General features: G+C 45.5%; 1 protein-coding gene across 2 annotated transcripts in view; it reads right to left on the reverse strand.

Annotated features, from left to right (window-relative positions):
• The window catches only part of PTCHD1 (patched domain containing 1), an 80,584-nt gene that overhangs the window by 25,395 nt on the left and 35,503 nt on the right, over window positions 1–19,686 (reverse strand). The gene's annotated exons all lie outside the window — the stretch shown is intronic.

Genomic DNA, 19,686 nt, shown 5'->3' on the forward strand with positions numbered 1-19,686 from the left:
CAGCCACTACTTAATGGAAGCTGTCATGCCTTTTACAGCTTCCTTGACGCTGCTTGTTAACCAGACTGGAAACTCTTGGATCTGTGTTACCTAAAATGAGCTTTTATTACAGAGGCTTTAAGTAACCTACAAAAGTGTCCTGAAAAGGTTTGACCCTCTTAACTCTTTTTAAACTAATCACCGACTTTTTGAGAAGTTTCCTCTTTTGAAATTAAATGTGATCACACTGCACTGAACTTCCTTGGCAACTTTGCACTTATGTTTTCTGTTCAGCTTAAATATTTTGTGGTAATTGTTCAAAAGCAGTTTGACAACACTTATACATCTTGCTTGACTCAGGATTAAATGAATAGTGACCTGTTTTCTAGTTGGCTCAATTACTGTTCTAAGGCACAGCTATTTATCTTATTTATATACATCAGTATGAAGCCAATTTTGTTTATTTGCCCAACCATTGCCTAGTACTGAGAACACTCTCAGACTGCATTTGAACATAATTGTAAACCACAATTTAGGGATATGTGCACAAGCAGAAAGCCTGCATGAAACAATGGGTTCACACGCTCCCTCCTTCCCCCTCCCCCTCCCATGCAACTGGGAGGAGGAATAAATGAGGCTTCAGTTTTGCTTTAGCAGATTCTTGGTTTATCATTACTTGTGGACCAGGAATTGTGGTTTAAAATAAACTCAGTACTGCAGCTGAAACTTTCCCCACGACCTGAGTTCGATACCAGCAGAAGTTGGGTCCCAGGTAGGCGGCTCAGGTTGACTCAGCCTTCCATCCTTCCGAGGTTGGCAAAATGAGTACCCAGCTTGCTGGGGGAAAGGTAGTCATGACTGGGGAAGGCAATGGCAAACCACAGTCTGCCATGAAAATGCCAGTGAAAGCAGCATCCCTCTAGGAGTCAGCAATGACTCGGTGCTTGCACAGGAGGAAACTTTCCTTTCCTACATTGCTAAACAAACAAAAATAGTCCAGGCTTTGAAGCTGGTTTGTTTTGCAATTGAGTAGCATTTATTTTAAATAATAATTCAAGGTCTGCATGTAATGACAAATCTGTTAAAGTGAAACAAAATTCCGGTTTATTCCTCCTCTTGGAGATGGGAGTGCTTGAGCCCAGCACTTTGTACAGGCACATTCTGGCTTGCGCATGTAACCCTATGGTTTACCATTAGTGCAAACTCACTCTCAGAGTTTGCTTCTGTAATAAAGTGATGTCCACATTAGCCACAACTGAGAATTCATGTGAAGACTGGTGGAGGAAGCTACTCTGGCACTGACTTGGTACCAGACTTTTACAAGATGATCTAATGTTAGTTCCTGCAAGCAATAGCTACAGTATATGGCGAATATGTTCTCAATACTGAGCAATATTTCGACAAATTAACAAAATTGTCTTTATAGTGAAGACAGGGCATGAGTACAAGTTAAAAATTTGGCATGTGTTTTTGAGACTTCCATGACTGAGGGTACAATCCCACCCTGGGAGGGTCTTCCTATGGCCATAGGATACTACAGACCTCTCCTTTCATGGTCTGAGATGGGAAGGGTCTACTCTGGAGGTCATCCCTTGACCTGCTGTGGGAAGTTCTACTGCCATGGCTACCCACTTGTTGTGCTCCACAGGTAGTAAGGGCAAAAAGGAAGCTTTTGGGGGCATGTCAAAGGAGGATGGAGGGAGGCTTTGGATCTACCAGATCCAAGGGCCTCTCATTCCCTGGGTATGTCCCCCGAATAGCGGGAGGGGAGGAAATGCAAGGCATGGAGATGGTGTAGTTATTTTCCCTCCCAGTGGAACCAATGGGAAGAAAAATTGAAAAAGAAAAGGAAAACTGTTGAGAAAAAAGGAAATAAAAAGGTAAAGAGCCCCCTCCCACCTTCTTCTCTAGCTGGTGTGAACCCGGTAGGGCTTAGGAAGCAGTGGCTCCTCCACCATGGACTCTCCCCCTTCCCGAACTCCATAGGATCGCTCTGTATGCAACCAGAGTTGCTTAGGGCAGCTTCATCAAACATATGTGTATTAAAGTTCTTGTAGCTGTGGAATTGTGTGCTCTGGCATCTGCATACTTCTTAGTTTAAACAAAATTAGAGGATATATTAGCAATTGGAGGCATGCCCCCAATCTCTCCACTGTGGAGCGGGGAAAGGGACAAAGCCAAAACGTGTGGAGAACAGGAAACCAAGAGAGAAGGCTTGGCTGGAGAAAGAGAACTGGAAAGAAAAGTGATTTACAATGCAGGAAATGCCCTCCTCTCTGCCTCCACTCAACCCTACTTGTTACTTATGCCAGAGAGCTCAGTCACAGATCTCCCCTCTGGTACTGCCTGAAGGAAGATGAAATTTCCTACACTGGTTACTCCCCCCACCCCAACCTTTTTTTTCCACCTCCAGTCATATCTTCACTCCTGAGTTAACGTAATTAAGACATGGCGGCCAAGGTATACATGTTGCTATGTTAATGAACATGTAAAAAGGAGACTGGGATAGGATAGGAAGGATACTGCAGCAGAGGTGGATAAGTCCATGACTGTAGCTCATAAAATGCCTAAGGTACGGAGACATACTGACAAATGGGTTAGTAACATGGAATGTGGAAAAGAATAGTGGGTTGCTAGGCAACAAGAGTGGAGCTTGGGAAGGAAGAGGCATTTTGGAATCCTGCCAGAAGGCTTCATTTGTCCTTGCCCTCAGATGCTTTTTCTTGTACATGATCAAAGCAGAAGTGCTGCTTGCATGGGTACCTTAGCAGAAGCACGGAGAAGACTGTCTGCCTGGGTACTTTACAATAAGGGCTACTTCCCTAGTTAGAAGGTAACAAAACCTAAGCATTTCTGTTAGCTATCCCCACCTCTGAAAATGTCACATAGAAATCCATTATCTACTTCAGCAGCTAAGTTGAAGAAAGCTATTTTTATTCCTCCAAAGCTTTGTCAGAGGTAGGAGTAGGACAAAGGAACTCACAGATGTCAGAGACAGTGTTAGACCCGGGTCTCCAACGTATCTCTTGGTGCCCACCCAAGCTCCTTGCCCCTCCTGATCATTATTTCATTTTAAAATTATTTTTATTTTATTTTTTTAAACTGGGAGGCTGGCATGCTGTAAAGTGAAGAATATCTCACATTCTCTCTCTCTCTCTCTCTCTCTCTCTCATTTTTGTGAACTGCCCAGAGAGCTTCTTCTATTGGGCAGTGTAGAAATGTAATCAATCAATCAATCCACACACAGCTGCATACCTACAAACATTACCCCAGCTAAACTAACTGAACATTATAACCCCCCCCCCCCCCAGCCCCAGTGCTTGAATGCTCACAAATGTTCACAGTTCAGGTGTCAAAACCTGTTCTGGATACAAACATGTATATAAACAATGGCAACCGAAGAGAAAAATGAAGCCATCAACCATCCAGTGTGACAGATTTAAGAGAAGCAGTCAAATATATTTGAAATTCCCAGAAGCTGTCCTACATTTCATTCTCAACCCAAACTCAAACAGGTATTTAAGATATTTGTGACTACTTCTGTTGGCGAGGGTCTACCCTCCTTTATGAACTGGTAGAAACACAGCAGCAGCAACAACACAGCATCCCAAACACTGCGGGTCAAAGTGCTTCGGAGTTGCAGCTGTGTTCCCCTGCTGGGAAGGAGTTCCAGGTGTCTTGAAGGTAGCAAATCCATTCATCATTTGGAATATATAACTTCACTTATGCCTGTGTGGACAAGTAATATGCCAGTGAAAAATTAGGAAGTAGGCTCTAATGGTTCGAAATGAACATGGGATTCTTGCAGTTGCTTATTCTGTTATCTCTTGTCTTTTGTGGTTTTTTGTTACTTTTAGAGTTACTACTTTTCCCAAGCCTTGGGAAGAAGGAAAATAAGAAATGTAAAAGCAGTTTAGTCAGCAAATACACACACATCCCATATACGATTCCCGATAGTCCTTGTATTGAATTAGTTTACAGCAGAAATAAGATTTTAATTGAGTGAGGGCTTATACAGACTATTATCCAAAGGGAAAATCTCCCAAATGTATTTTTTTGCTTTTGCACAATGTCTCTGCAAGCCCCTCCTAGTGTTATACCCAGTCCCAGGGATAGAGTTCGAGAGATTGTCTTCTTCAGGGTGTTGTCAGTTGCATTGCCCTGTTCTCAAAATTCTAAGATGTGACATTGACATGACAGTAAATCTGCAGGCAGTGCTGGAGAAGGGGATGTATAGCCTACCAAAATAATGGAGCCAACGGCTCCAAAGTTAAGCTGCCTTGGTTTTTCTGTGTTCTATTAGTGTAAAGCCTGAACATTCTAGTCATCATATGCAAGGAAGACTATAGTGCTATCCATATGAAGTTAGGTATGAAAAATCTACTTGGTGAAGGGTACAATTTCACCAGCTTTCAATGAAATGTGATGAAGAATTGCTAAGTTGTAATAGTTTAAACATTTTGCTTTGATGAACTAAAGCTCATTTGTGACTATCCCCCCCACCCCCCATACCACAGATGTCTCCTTTGGGAAGTGGAGATAATGTCAAAAGATCAAGAACATTGCAGGGATCTCCCTTACAGTGGTTTGTTGTGTATTCCTGAAGTTTCAAAGTTCCCATCTTAATCAATGAGGTACGAACAATGGGCAACTTACGCAGTCCTTATCTGTTGGGCAGACTGAAGGAGACCGCTTCTCAAAAGTAAAATGGCCACTGTTGGACAGAACAATCTCCAGCACTAAAAGCCAGTAGGTCAGAGGCCCTTTTCAGGCCGAGGGCTGAATTCTATTTTGGGGAAGCTCTCAGAGGCCACATTCCTCTGAAGGAGCCTGGGGAAGGAGGACCAGCCAGCAGCTGCACCAGGTGGATCCTGAGCCTGAGCCTGCTTCTGCCCCCGCCCACAGGTACTTAAGGCAGGGCTGCCAGAGGCTGCTTGGGAAGGAGCCTGGGGAAGGAGGACCAGCCAGCAGCTGCACCAGGTGATCCTGAGCCTGCTTCTGCCCCCGCCCACAGGTACTTAAGGCGGGGCTGCCAGGGGCTGCCAGAGGCAGCGCCTCGGCGTCGCGCCAAGTGCGACGCTAAGTGTGCACTTAGCATCGCACTTGGAGTCGCGTAGGACCTGAGGATCTACCCACCTGCCTCTCCAGAGACACCAGCAGCCACAACACCGGCAGCAAATAGCAGCAGCAGCAGCTTTAAAGACCAGGGGAAGGGGCAAACGTGGACTATCTGCTCCTTCTTAGCTGCTGTTCTCTTTTATCTTTTTTATATTCTTTTAAACTGTTGTATATTTTATATCTTAATATTTTAATATGTGCCTGGGAGGACTATTGGGCAACTCAGGGGGTGGGGGAGGTGCCACCATAACTGTGGTCACGGGCAGGGGGAGGTATGGTGTTGGGGGATTAACAGGCCAGCTGAGAAGAGGGGCTAGACACCTTACAGCTGTCCCCTCTTCTGGTTCTTCCCCCAACCTGATGGTTCCTGGCAGCCTTACCAGTCTGCCCTCGGGTCTGGTGGTGCTGCTGCTGAATGCCAGGTCGGCCCAAAATAAGACCTCCCTCATCCATGATTTGATTGTGGATGAGGGGGCTGACCTGGCATGTATTACTGAGACCTGGGTGGGGGAACTGGGAGGGGTCACTCTCTCCCAGCTGTGCCCTCCTGGGTACTCGGTGCAGCACCAACACCGACTTGAGGGTCGAGGAGGGGGGGTTGCCGTGGTCTATAGGAATTCAATCTCCCTCTCCAGGCTTCCTGCTCATTCGAGTGCAGATCCTGAGTGTCTGTACCTTGTGTTGGGTACCCGGGACAGATTAGGGATTCTGTTGGTGTACCGCCCACCCCGCTGCCCATCGGACTCCCTGCCTGAGCTGACGGAGGTGGTCTCGGACTTGGTGTTGAGGACCCCCAAGATGATGGTCCTGGGGGATCTCAACTTCCATGCCGAGGCCGCTGTATCCGGGGAGGCTCAGGACTTCATGGCCGCCATGACAACCATGGGGCTGTCCCAACATGTCATCGGCCCAACGCATATAAAAGGACACACGCTTGATCTGGTTTTCTCGACTGGGCAGGAGGATGGTGATCTGAAAGTGGAGGAATTAACATCTGTCCCTTTGTCATGGTCAGATCACTTCCTGCTGAGGTTTAGACTCCTGGCAGCCTTTCCCCTCTGCAAGGGTGGGGGACCTATTAAAATGATCCGCCCCCGGAGATTAATGGATTCCGATGGATTCCAGAGGGCTCTGGGGGATTTTCCTGCTGGTATGGCTGGTGCTCCTGTCGAAGCCCAGGTCGCTCTGTGGAATGCAGAGATGACTCGGGCGGTTGACACGATCGCACCCAAGCGCCCTCTCCCTCTGAGCAGAGCCTGGCCAGCTCCTTGGTATACACGTGAGCTGAGGGCAATGAAGCAAGAGGGGAGACAGCTAGAACGCAGGTGGAGGAAAACTTGTGCTGAGTCTGACCGAACACAGGTAAGAGCCCACTATCGAGCCTACTCTGTGGCGGTGAGGGTGGCAAAGAGGCAGTTCTTTTCCACCAGCATTGCATCTTCTCAGTGTCGTCCGGCGGAGCTTTTCCGAGTGGTTCGCGGCCTGTTACATTCTGGGCCAGGGAGAGAGACGGTGGAACCCTCGGTAGCACGCTGTGACGAGTTTGCGCGGCACTTTGAGGATAAAGTCGCTCAGATTCGTCATGAATTGGAAACCACCATTAATGCAGTTCCATTGGTAGAGGCGTTCAGAGCACCGTCTGGTCCAGTTTTATTGGATAAGTTTCAGTTACTGAGGCCTGAGGATGCGGACAAGGTGCTTGGCCAAGTCCGATCGACCACTTGTGTGCTTGACCTTTGCCCTTCATGGCTTATTAAATCAAACAAGGAGGGGTTGTCCGGCTGGGTCCAGGAGGTTGTAAATTCCTCCTTGAGAGAGGGAGTGGTGCCTGCCGCTTTAAAAGAGGCAGTAATTAGACCACTCCTGAAAAAGCCTAACCTGGACCCAGAGGATGTTAACAATTATAGGCCAGTGGCCAACATCCCCTTCCTGGGCAAGGTGCTTGAGCGGGTGGTTGTAGGACAGCTCCAGGCACTCTTGAATGAAACGGATTATCTAGATCCATTTCAATCGGGCTTCAGGCCTGGTTTTGGAACGGAAACTGCCTTGGTCGCCCTGTGGGATGACCTCTGCCGGGAGAGGGACAGGGGGAGTGCGACCCTGTTGATTCTCCTGGACCTCTCAGCGGCTTTCGATACCATCGACCATGGTATCCTTCTGGATAGGTTGTCTGGGTTGGGAGTTGGAGGCACTGTACTACAGTGGTTCCGCTCCTACTTGGATGGCCGATTCCAGAAGGTGGTGCTGGGGGATTATTGCTCTGTGCCATGGCAATTGTGCCATGGGGTTCCACAGGGCTCTATTTTATCCCCCATGCTGTTTAACATCTACATGAAACCGCTGGCGGAGGTTATCCGGAGGTGTGGGCTGAGGTGCCATCAATATGCGGATGACACCCAGCTCTACCTCTCTTTCTCATCAAAACCAGGTGAGGCAGTGGCTGTTCTGAACCAGTGCCTGGGCATGGTAATGGACTGGATGAGGGCTAATAAACTGAAACTCAATCCAGACAAGACGGAGGTACTGTTAGTGGGTGGTTCGTCTGCCTGGCTAGGTGATATTCAACCTGTTCTGGAGGGGGTTGCACTCCCCCTAAAGGATCAGGTTCGTAGTTTGGGGGTGCTCTTGGATCCAGAACTGTCACTTGAGGCACAGGTGAACTCAGTGGCACGGAGCACTTTTTATCAGCTTAGGCTGGTATACCAACTACGCCCTTATCTGGACAGAGATAGCCTAGCTACAGTTATCCATGCTCTGATAACTTCTCGTCTGGATTACTGCAATGCGTTATACGTGGGGCTGCCTTTGAAAACGGTCCAGAAACTTCAGCTGGTCCAAAATAGGGCAGCAAGATTGTTAACAGGGACTGGCCTGCGAGCTCATATTACGCCAGTACTTTTCCAGCTGCACTGGCTGCCAGTCCATTTCCGGGCCCGATTCAAAGTGCTGGTGTTAACATTCAAAGCCCTTAACGGCTTGGGGCCAGGTTACTTGAAGGATCGCCTCCTCCCATACGTGCCTGCCCTTAAGATCATCATCAGCGGCCCTTCTCCGTGAGCCCCTGCCAAAGGAAGTGAGGCGGGTGGCTACTAGGAGGAGGGCTTTTTCTGTTGTGGCACCCCGGCTCTGGAATGAGCTCCCTAGTGAGGTTCGCCTGGCGCCTACATTGTACTCCTTTCGGCGCCAGGTGAAGACCTTTTTATTTTCCCAGGCATTTTAGCTTTCTAAATTTTTATCTTTGCTGTTTAAAATCTGTATTTTAAACTCCTGTACTGCTGCTAGGTTTTATTGTGGTTGTATTGTTATATTGTGGTTTTAATGTTCTGTATATTTTAAATTGTTTTATTGTGTGTTGTTTGGTTTTAGTTTTTGTGAACCGCCCAGAGAGCTTCGGCTATTGGGTGGTATAGAAATAAATAAATAAATAAATAAATAAAAATTCCAGTGGTGGGCAGGACCAAAATAGCAGCATTTTTAAGTTCTTACTGTAGGGATGTTGTGGGAGTCTGGGAAAGCGCTGGGGTCTGGCGACATCCTCCCACTCGGCCCCCTGGACTCCAGTCCGCAGACTCCCAACCTTGCCTGACTCAGCCATGGACCATTTATGCCTGTAATCTTATGAAAAAGGCCAAGCTGCCATTTTAATGCAAAATGGCAGCTTGGCGAGGGACTGGGTGGCCAGGCACCTGCGGACTGCCCAGTGGCTCACCACATGTGGCAAGCAGGAGTGGGTGGCCAGTGGGGGTAGGGCGCATGGTGCGCAACCCAGACTAAGGTGAGTTTGTCCATCCCTGTCTTACTGCCAGTAAGTCAGCCTTAGGAGAGACATTTCAGCCTTTTTGAATAGTGGGGAAAACACCACAAAAGTTGGGAAACCACCAAATAATCAGTGGTCAGGATAAAGGGGGTGGGGCTAGGGAAGTGGATGGGACCAGATTTCAGGCTGGGGGAAGTGGGAACCCTGAAGGGCTGGACTGGGACCCCAGGAAGGCTGGATCTGGCCTCTAGGACTGAGGTTCTACAGCCCTGGCCTAAAGATTCACAAATAAAAGGTGGATAGCTCAGAAGGTTTATGGCACTTATGGCACAGTGGCAGCCAGAATATGTTTTAAGCAGTTCTCTCTGATTTTCTATTGTGTCCAAGCATAAAACTTTCTTCTTGGGAAAAAGACATTTTTAAAAGTACAGCGAATGGTGGAAGCATGGAGATGTTGTATCATTCATCACTAGTCATGAGATGCCACTGTTCACATAGCACTCGTGATACCTGTGGTGGGATCCTCATATTTTCCAGCAGCATTTTTTGTTGTTGTTGTTGTTGTTGCAGTTTGAGCACTAGGAAAATGTGATCATCTGACTGAGGAAATATATATTGGTCACCCATAATGCTTGAGAAATGGCTGCACTTTTTTTTTGGCGGTATAAACAATAGTCTGGAAGGCCCTGAAATTGTAGACAGAGCAACTTGTAGTAAAGGAAAGAATCTTGCAGCATTTTAAATCTCTCTAGGAATAATTTTGTGCCACTCACTTTGGGCCTTGTCAGGATGAACGGTAAGCATGCTTATCTCCCCAGGAGTGGTCTGAGACATTAACAAGAAAGCTGACAGGAGAAGAGGATTGTTTGTGAACAGAGAAATTACTGGAGATGCTCAGGAGGGCAGAGAATAAAGTGCAGGATGGGAAAAGAGGATGGGAGTTCTGTGAGCAAATGGACTATGGGAAAGAACCAGGGGTGCAGGGGGAGGGGGGGAGGAAGGGAAGTTAAGAGAAGGGAAGCTGAGAGGCAAAGAATGAATGCTATATTAGTGCTGAAAAGGGGACAACATGCCAGAGTGTAGGACAAAATGAGCAGGAAGGGGAGAAAAAAAGTAAATCAAAGATACTGAACCAGAAAGGGATACTGAACCAGAGTGGTTGCCGAGAATAAACACTTTAGGTCAGCTTCCCCCAACCAGGTGCCCTCCAGATGTTTTGGACTACAACACACATTGGCCCTATCCAGCATAGGGTTAATAGGAGTTATAGTGCAAAACATCTGAAAAACACCATATTGGGGAAATAAAGTGAGTAACAGTAACAGAGTAAAAGGGAAAATGGAGGTGGGTGAGGGTGAAACGGGTGGTGTTGGTGGTGGCAGCGGTGGCAACATATTCTTAGGGAAGGAGACCTATTAGAAAAGAACATGGAAAATAAGCATAGAGGGAAAAAAAGATTAGAGAAGCATACCTAAAAGAAAAAAGAAACAATTCAAAGGGACAAGAAATTAAGAGAAAACTACCTAAAAGAAAAATGAAATGAAATTTTGTATATATCAAAGATTTTGGAGCGGTGGTGGTAGCGGTGGAAGAAAGACCCTAAGCATTAAAATTTAAAATTCAAAACACTTGAGGCAAAATGTTTTGATTGATCAAATGATGTATTTTGACCAAGGAGAGAAACAGATATAAGTGTGTGGACACTGACTGCCCTTTGGGAAGGGGCATATTATTTATGAATTAATTTAATTGAACATTATTTTTAGCTTCCTTGGCTGTTAATAATTTCAGATAGGTCAACAACCACTGGTTCTTTATGAAAATCTACTGTGATTTCTTTTTCTTTTTTTCTTTCTAACACGAAGGGCAATGTTTTGGATTCAAGTTACTAATTTCAGTGTTTTCAATGGCCGCGTAATATCATGCCAGATACTTGTCACAAGCTTTACCTATTTGTTTTATTACACATAGTGCCTGGATGATTTCTTTGGCAAAATATTAAGCACCTGCTGGTTTCAGGATAAACCCAAACTCTCAGATGCACTGACTGGGAGGCAGGTCTGTTCTCTTTGGCATCCCTTTTTTCATCTGTATAAGAGGGTCCTCACATATTACAGCTACCTTCTCCAACCTGTTGCCTTCCCAATGTTTTCCCTACCATTCCTACTGTTGGCCACGCTGACTTGGGCTGATGGAAGCTGAAGTCTAAAACATCTGGAGGGGGCCAGATTGGGGAAGCTACACTGCAGCAAAGGCTGACAATAAGCTAGCTCACACATATTCCCCCCCCCATTGGATATAGTACATTTCTGAGGTCTAAGCTCTCTTGTCTGATCTTTCCTTCTCATCTTATTCTTCAATCCCTTAGTGAGGTGGGGTGGGGGTAGAGGTGCCAATTTCTGACAGAAAAGTAGGTACTCTTTCATAAAAGTCATCAGACAGAAATTGGTAAGAGTGGTCTCTCCCTCACTTGCTGCAGTTGCAACATGCCTGGGTCATGCTGAGGGGCATAGTGCGGACATTTCCCGTTGGCATAGCGCTGCCACCACTGAGTGAAGAGGGAGGCACTTTGGCTTCCCACTCTTGCCCACACTGCAGTAAACAACTTTTCTCTCTGTGTAGCTCAAACACACACTGGCATGTCAGGTTGAATGCCCCTTAGGGGAGCGGAGGGCAAGAGCGCTAATATTTCTATAAAATAATAATAATAACAAAAAGCCCTCCTAGCCTGCCTTCTGAAGTGATCAGGCAACTGGAGTTCCACCCCCACTCCCCCAAATCTGGTCTTATATCTGCTTCCTAGGACTTCAGATATAGCCATGTGATGGATGCCTGCACCACTTCTCAGTATCTACAATTCCTTAGGGCCATGATCTTCACTATTTTTCAAGCAGGAGGTGCTTTGGCTCCGGGCACCACCACTGAGGCCATTTGGGGGCCTTTCCTGGGCTGTGTTAGGGGACCTCTCCTCTTCCTTTGCCAGTCAAGTGGTGATGATGTGCACCAGACTCGGCTGAGGGTTTTTCAGGGCTCCCCTCCCCTCATCGGTCAGTCACCAGGCAGGCAAATTCCAACAGGCTCACTTGATCCTCGGGTTCAGATGGATTTTTTCCTCATCACTGAGAAAGTGCTCTGCTCAACTCTATGCTGCAAAATCTCCCAGGGAAGAATCTCTCTCTCTCTCTCTCTCTCTCATTCAATTTCCCCTCCAGCACCTGTGCAGTGTACCACTGCAGCTAGCCAACCATGTTGCTCTTTGCCTTTTAGGCTCCCCTCACCAGCAAATTGGCTAATGGCTCCTGTATTCTCCTCTTCCTAACATCGCAGCCACTTTGCAGCTAATGAGTGTCAGGTCTCCTGTCTCTCCACCATCCTGTCTCTCCTCGGGTAGCCCAGATCACAGCAGATGGCCCTTTGCTAAAGCAAACAACAAGGCAAAGCCAGAGAGCTCCAGCTGAGAGTGAGCAGCTACTGCAAAAAGAGAGAGCAAGTAAATGAGTGAATGAGAGGGAGAGAGGTGGAGAGCTGCACCTGAGGTGATTGGGAGCCACCAGTTGCCCCAGGCCTTGCAGTGAAGAACATGGCCACATGGAGTAGGAGCAGTGAATACACAGTGAGGCTGCCTTTACACTAAAGAAAACCCTGCAGTCCTCCCGTTCTGGAGCCTTTCCGTGTTTACCCCAGGCTCCCAGACCACGACTATGTGATTGCTGAGAGGGGAAACTTTTAATTTTCAAGGTTCCATAGAACTCAATGAAACAGCGCCATCTAGTGGCTCTTTTAATTGCATAACAATCTGATTAAAAATAAATAGTTCATTATTTCCGGATCTTTCTGAGACACAATAAGCAGGAAATACCTCTGGATGTGTCCTGGAGGTTAACGACATCATGAAAAGGACCTGCAAACTTCCATGAGTGAGCAATCTCAATAGCAGGATAAAAGCTCCATGTGAAGGAGCCCTGAGTTATAATGGCCCATCTAGCCCAGGACTGTTTCTAAATGGCAATAGCTCTCCAAGACCTCAGGCAGCAGAGGTATTTCCCATGACTGGTGTTTGAGTACCTTTTCATTGCAGATGCCAGGGATTAAACCTGGAAGTAATTATGATTAGCAGTCTTTATGCCAGAGCAGCTAGTTGATGAAATATCACTGTAAAGATTATGATGTTATCATGTGCATAAAAACTAGACTTGTTTCTAGAAGAAGAGAGCAAAGAGCTGGTTTGCAGATCTTTTCTGAAGACAGGGAACCTTCCCTATAGAAGGAGTCTAAACACACAACATATGTGTACATGCAAGAATGCTGATGGAATATTCCTGTTATGAATGGTCTTTGTGTGAAGACATAAAGCCATAATTCTCTGAAGGGGATGAAAAGCATCATAGAAGATTTATTTATTTATTTTATTACATTTATATCCCACCTTTCTTCCATTTTGGAACTCAAGGTGTCTACATGTGGTTCCCAGGTGGTCTCCCTTCCAAGCACTGACCAGACCCAAACCTGCTTAGCTTCAGCAAGTTGGCTGCCTTATGTGCCTTCAGACCATGCCCTGGGACCTGAGAAGCTGATAAACACAGGATTCTAACAAGCCACAACAAATTGCAATGAACCATTTATTCCTTTATTCCTTTGCTTTTATTACAGCAAGTGCCCACCTATCATTTATTACCCCCCCTTTGCTATTATGTCCACACTGCCCATCCCACTGTTTTTCTCTCCACACCCAATTTCCTTTTTTAAAGTATGCTTGGTTTTGAATGGAGGATGAAAATAAAGGTGCATAACATCAGAACCAGATCCAGTCTTTTAAAATAAGGACAGTAAGGGACTCCTGCAACACTATGCTATGTACCACAGAGCCTACTGTAATAAGATGAATTGGCCCATCCACAAGGAAGAACTGGCCCATCAATCAAGCTAGACCCCAGTGTTCATCCATCCAAATGTAGATTTTTTCTGCATGCTGCCTGCAAGCCCAATTATTGTTGTTATTATTTTTGGACAAACATTAGCTCCCTTCACTAGAATCACGGATGTTTTGAATCAACAGGTCACTGTGGAGCAGGGCCATGCTGGCTAGCCCCGCCCCTAACACTGTGCATGCCAGCTTGCCCCACCCTGATGTTTATGGGTTTGCCACAGCCATCTTCAGCAAGGAAGCCTTTGAAGACACCAACACATTCTGCAACCTTGATTGCGCAGGGTTCCAGGTCACATGGATATCTTTGTGTGTACAGTTGTTCATGTGAAGGGTTCCTTACTACAGATGTTCCAGTGAATGTGCAGATGCCAAAGGGTATGGTAAGCAAGGATGCACAATGTCAGGGGTGGGGTTAGTCAGTACAGTCTTGCTCCCCATTTATGTGTTGATTCAATGTATGAGTGTTTCTTGAGAGGAGGTCTATTCTAACTGCAAAATCACTCAAACAATATTGGGAAAATAGTACGGCTACTGCGCACAAAGTAAAAGGCCAGTTTAGCCAGAGGAAAACCTCGCTCAGAGCAGGATGGGAATTAGGCCAGGGGCTGAATCGCTCAGGGAGAGGGAAGGCAAGTGAGCGATGAGGGAGAACAGAGGGCTGTTTTACAATCGGGGCTGATGGGGTTAGGAGAGTTGGAGGTTTCATACTGATTTAAAATAAACCAGCCAGCTCTTTTGTTTCTAGTAAATATGTAACTTCTTGATACTAGTACTGAATGTTATATTTGGTAGAGAGATAAAGCCGTCTCCCAGGCTGAACTAATTCTCATTAAAGATTCTTTAGAAGCCTTCTATGCACTGGTCCCTCACTATGCAGTCTAGCTTTTGCCAGTTTTTATTAAGCCATGCAAACCATTGGAAGGATTCAAATGAACTGGGCAATTTTGCTCTGACAATTATTTAGAGTCAAATTGCTTCCTTGAAACTCATTCCTGGAGGGAACAAAAATGTGCATGTATCTGCTGTCAAACAACTTGCCATAGTTAATTTTAACCTATACAAAAGTCAGGATCACTGTATGTTCATGGGCAGTCAATTAAAAATGTGAAAAATTGTCCTTGGGCAACGTGTGTCTTGATCCCTTAATCTGGGTATCATTTCAAAAATTACTCCATGCTATGTATTCTATGGGCAGACTTGTGGATTTAATTCCTTCAGTGAATGTTTTCCTTATTCTGACATAGAGTGGGGAGGGTGATATACAGTCAGGGCCAGAAATATTGGAACAAGGATAACTGTTTTGGCAGTTGGCCTCTGTACACCACCACATTGAAGTTGAAAGGAAACACACCCAGATGGGAGCGAAGTCAGGACTTTCAGCTGTAATTCAAGGGGTTTGACAAAAGTGGGGCACTAACCATTCAGGAAGGACAGCCAGTGGCATACACCCCCCCCATTGTTGGTGGCTCATAAGTAAGGAAACAAATGCCTGACAAGCAGCTGCATGGCCAGGTGTGGCCTGTTTCCTGGGTACCCCATGACCAATCAAGCAGACAAAAGGCCTGGAGGTGGTTCTGAGTGTTACATTTGCATTTGGTAGCTGTTCACTGGAACTCCCAACATGAGGTCCAAAGAGGTGTCCATGCGAGTGAAGGAGGCCATCATTAGGCCGAGGAAACAAAATAAACCCATCAGAGAGATAGCAAAAACAGTGGGAGTGGCCAATATTTCAGTTTGGAACATCCTGAAAAAGAAGGAATTAACTGGCAAGCTCAGCAACAGCAAAAGGCCTGGAAGACCACGGAAGACAACTACAGTGGATGACCGCATAATTCTGCTCATGGTGAAGAGGAACCCTTTCACAACATCTAGCCAGGTCAAGAATGCTCTTGAGGAGGTAGGCATGTCATTGTCAACATCTACAGTCAAGAGATGGCTTTATGAATGTAAATACAGAGGCTTCACAACAAGGTGCAAACCACTGGTAACGCTCAAGAACAGACAGGCCAGATTAGCCTTTGCCAGCAAACACCTAAAAAAGCCTGCCCAGTTCTGGAATAAGATTCTTTGGACGGATGAAACCAAGATTAACTTGTACCAGAATGATGGGAAGAGAGAAGTATGGAGAAGGAAAGGAACAGCTCATGATCCAAAGCATACCACATCATCCGTCAAACATGGTGGAGGCCGTGTTATGGCATGGGCATGTATGGCTGCCAATGGAACCAGGTCACTGGTGTTTATTGATGACCTGACTGCTGATAAAAGCAGCAGGACGAATTCTGAAGTATATAGGGCTATACTTTCTGCTCAGATTCAGCCGAATGCTGCCAAACTGATAGGACGCTGCTTCATATTGCAGATGGATAATGACCCAAAACATACAGCAAAAGCTACCCAAGAGTTTCTCAAGGCGAAGAAGGGGGATGTTCTTCAATGGCCAAGTCAGTCACCTGATCTCAACCCAATAGAGCATGCTTTTCACTTACTGAAGACAAGACTGAAGGCAGAAAGACCCACAAACAAGCAGCAGCTGAAGGCAGCTACAGTAAAGGCCTGGCAAAGCATCGCGAGGGAGGACACTCAGCATTGGGTCATGTCCATGGGTTCCAGACTTCAGGTAGTCATTGACTGCAAAAGATTTTCATCCAGGTATTAAAGGCGATCCTTAAGTTTGAAATGATGTTGGTTTGTTCCACTACTTATGAGCCACCAACAATGGGTGTGTGTGTATGCCACTGGCTGTCCTTCCTGAATGGTTAGTGCCCCACTTTTGTCAAACCCCTTGAATTACAGCTGAAAGTCCTGACTTCGCTCCCATCTGGGTGTGTTTCCTTTCAACTTCAATGTGGTGGTGTACAGAGGCCAACTGCCAAAACAGTTATCCTTGTTCCAATATTTCTGGCCCTGACTGTATTTTGCACAATCTACTTATTTTTGGTCAAAGCATTGTCACATTTCCTACAGACAAATTTATGGAAATGGCAGAAATGACTAGTCTCCTGACAACAAATTCCTGCAGTATGTTGCCTTTAGGCTGCATGGTATTTATGTTACATTTGGGATGTAATTTGGAACTGGAATAAAACCATATCTCCTTCCAATTTTGACTTCCTTACTTTCTGCTAAGCATCTGGTGTCCATAAATGGCTGCTGTGAAAGATGAATCTAAACCCGCTTTTTAGTTAAAAACACAAGAGGAGAGCATGCATATTAGGTGCACATTTTAGCAGATTTAATATTCAATCTGAATGCATTTTTTTAAATCAAGCAACCCACCCAAGAGATGTATAACACAGCTACAAGATGGGATGAAGCAATATGAGCTCACTTATGCTAAAGCATAAAGAAGCGCTGGAAATTAAATTTCAGCTGTGAAGCCTCTATCAAATCAGTTCACTGAGCATTCTGCAAATGAGCAACGATGTCAACAAGGAGGTATCAATGGTCTGAAGTCTGCATTGCTCTCTCTGCCCCCACCCCCACAGTATGTATGAATGAAGGCAAAACTAACCCATGGGCTTTCTAAAGATATAATATGAGGAACTTTATTTGAGGTCATCTAATCTGAGGTCATCTAATAATTTGAGGTCATCTAATCCAAATGACCTCCCTGTCTTGAAATCCTATACGAGAGCGCTGTTCTTGCAAACTCTGTTTTCAAATACCTCTTAGTTGTTTCTTTTCAGTCCCCTGATTGGAATAGCTATTGCCCTCCTCTATGACATCCAGGGAGGTTGACATAATTTGCATATGTTAATTCATCAACATATATACCTGACGGAGTGCTTCACCCAACATGAACTTACCCAGACATTGCGATCAACATCAGAGGCCTTCCCCCAACTGCCTTCTCTGAGGGTGGCTTGGAAGGTGGCAACAAGGGAGAGGGCCTTCTCAGTGGTGGTCCCGATTATGGAATGCTCTCCCCACTGAGTTCTGCCTGGCACCAACACTATTATCTTTTCGGCACTAGGTTAAGACCGTCCTCTACTCCCAGACTGTGGCATTTGATGGCATATGATGTGGCATTTATGTCAGTTGTTTTTATCAAGTCCAGTATTTTAACTGTTTTAGCTGTTTAAATTGTTTTATTTTTGTATGTTAGAGGTTTTATTATCTTGTATTGTGGTGTGTAATTTCTGTGAACTGTCCAGAGAGCTTTGGCTATTGGGCAGCATACAAATGAAATAAATAATAAAATAATAATATAGGCAGAATTAGTGGCATAGTTTAGCTTAATGCTAGATAACGGAAGACTTTTATTTCTCCAGGTGGCATTGTCATTACAGAAAACTCAATCCAGAAAATATTTCCATTAATGGAAATATTTCTACTATTGTAAACCAGATCTCTTTGCAGAATGCATCTGACACAAGAGGAATGCCCCTTTCAACCATGCCTAGTTTACTCCCTCCCTGTTTTAGTGCCTTTCTTCCCCAATATCTAATGATACTCTATACTGTCTAAATCAGAGAAGAACAGAAATTATCCCCCCCACCCCCGGCTGAGATGTCCAATGAGGCATCAAAAATAGTCCCACAGAATTAGTTTGCAAAATCCAAGGTATAGGAATGTAAATGCTTTCGTTTTTTCTTTGCCTGAAAACAAACATCTCCAGTTCAGCACAGCATCCTTCTGTTATGTCATGCACAAAGTAAATCCATGATTACCAACTGAAAATCAAACTGGGACTACTTATTATTGCTCCCTAGATACATTCGGATTAAAATAAACGCCAGTGATAAAAAGCAGTACATACTCAGAACAGAGTATAAGGATAAGTATGTTGTATGTACTAAGTAAATGAAAAATAAATCCAAGCTACTGCTCTTATTCACCAAGGCAACTGATATTTTAAATTTCAGTAAGAGGAGCTGCACAGGGTTTTGTTATAAACCTAAGTAGTACCAAAGCCAGCCACATTTTCTACAGAGAAATATGCATTTGATTTCCCTCCATCACTTCCTCTTGCACAACTCCCTGTACTAATGCCTACATTAATCTTAGCTGTGGACAAAACTATGCTATGGAACAGCTGAGGTTCCATTCCATGTAAAGTATAAAACAAGGATGGGGAAGCTCTTTCATCCCAGGGGCCAAACTCAATTTTGGAAAAGCTCTCAGAGACTGCATTTAAGGGGTGGGGGAGGCCAAAGGGATGGGGCCCAAATAGCATATTTTAGCGTAACGTCCTTACTGCCAGTGACGAAGCCTTGGCAGACCTTTCATTTCAACCTTTTAGAATGGGAAAAATGAGAAGAAACCAGGAAACCACAAGACAAGGGCTGGTGGGGGAAAGAGGAAGGGGGTGTAGCCTTCTGGGGAACCCTGGAAGGCTGGATTGGGACCCCAGCAGGGCCAGATTTGCCACAGGCCTGAGGTTCCCCACCCCTCGTAAGAATAATAACAACTCTACATATTATGCGAATCATGTGGACTGACATTCAGTATGAAGTATGACAGTAAGTAGAAACGTTCTGTTGATTTCTTGGCTCAAAGCAAGCATGTTGGACCCCTATATTCTGAATGATGATTAATGCTTAAACAAGTTTTGGCTCTTCCAAATGTCCTAGGCCCTCACAGTGTCCACTCCTTCAGACAAAGTGTCATGCCCTACCTGCAGGAGGATTCATCTGAGGAAGAAGAGGATGGGTAGAGCCAGCACAATGCGCCCCAGCCAGAGCTCAGCAAGGAACAGGAGGCCTTGGCTGCCAGTCCTCCTCTGGAAATATTACAGGAGCAACCGGGCCCCTCTCGAGCAGTTCCTGAACTTCCCCAAATGCTGGAAGCAGACTCTGGGGGGGATCCATCCCTCTGAACAGCAGAGATCAGACACGAGCAGCAAAAGAACAAAAGGAAGTAACAGCGTGGGGCCTCCCTTAAAAGCAACAGGCTGACCTAA

The sequence above is a fragment of the Heloderma suspectum genome, chromosome 3 (assembly GCF_057233095.1).
Source record: "Heloderma suspectum isolate Gila_16-S chromosome 3, 16-S_ref, whole genome shotgun sequence".
Taxonomy (NCBI): Eukaryota; Metazoa; Chordata; class Lepidosauria; order Squamata; family Helodermatidae; genus Heloderma; species Heloderma suspectum.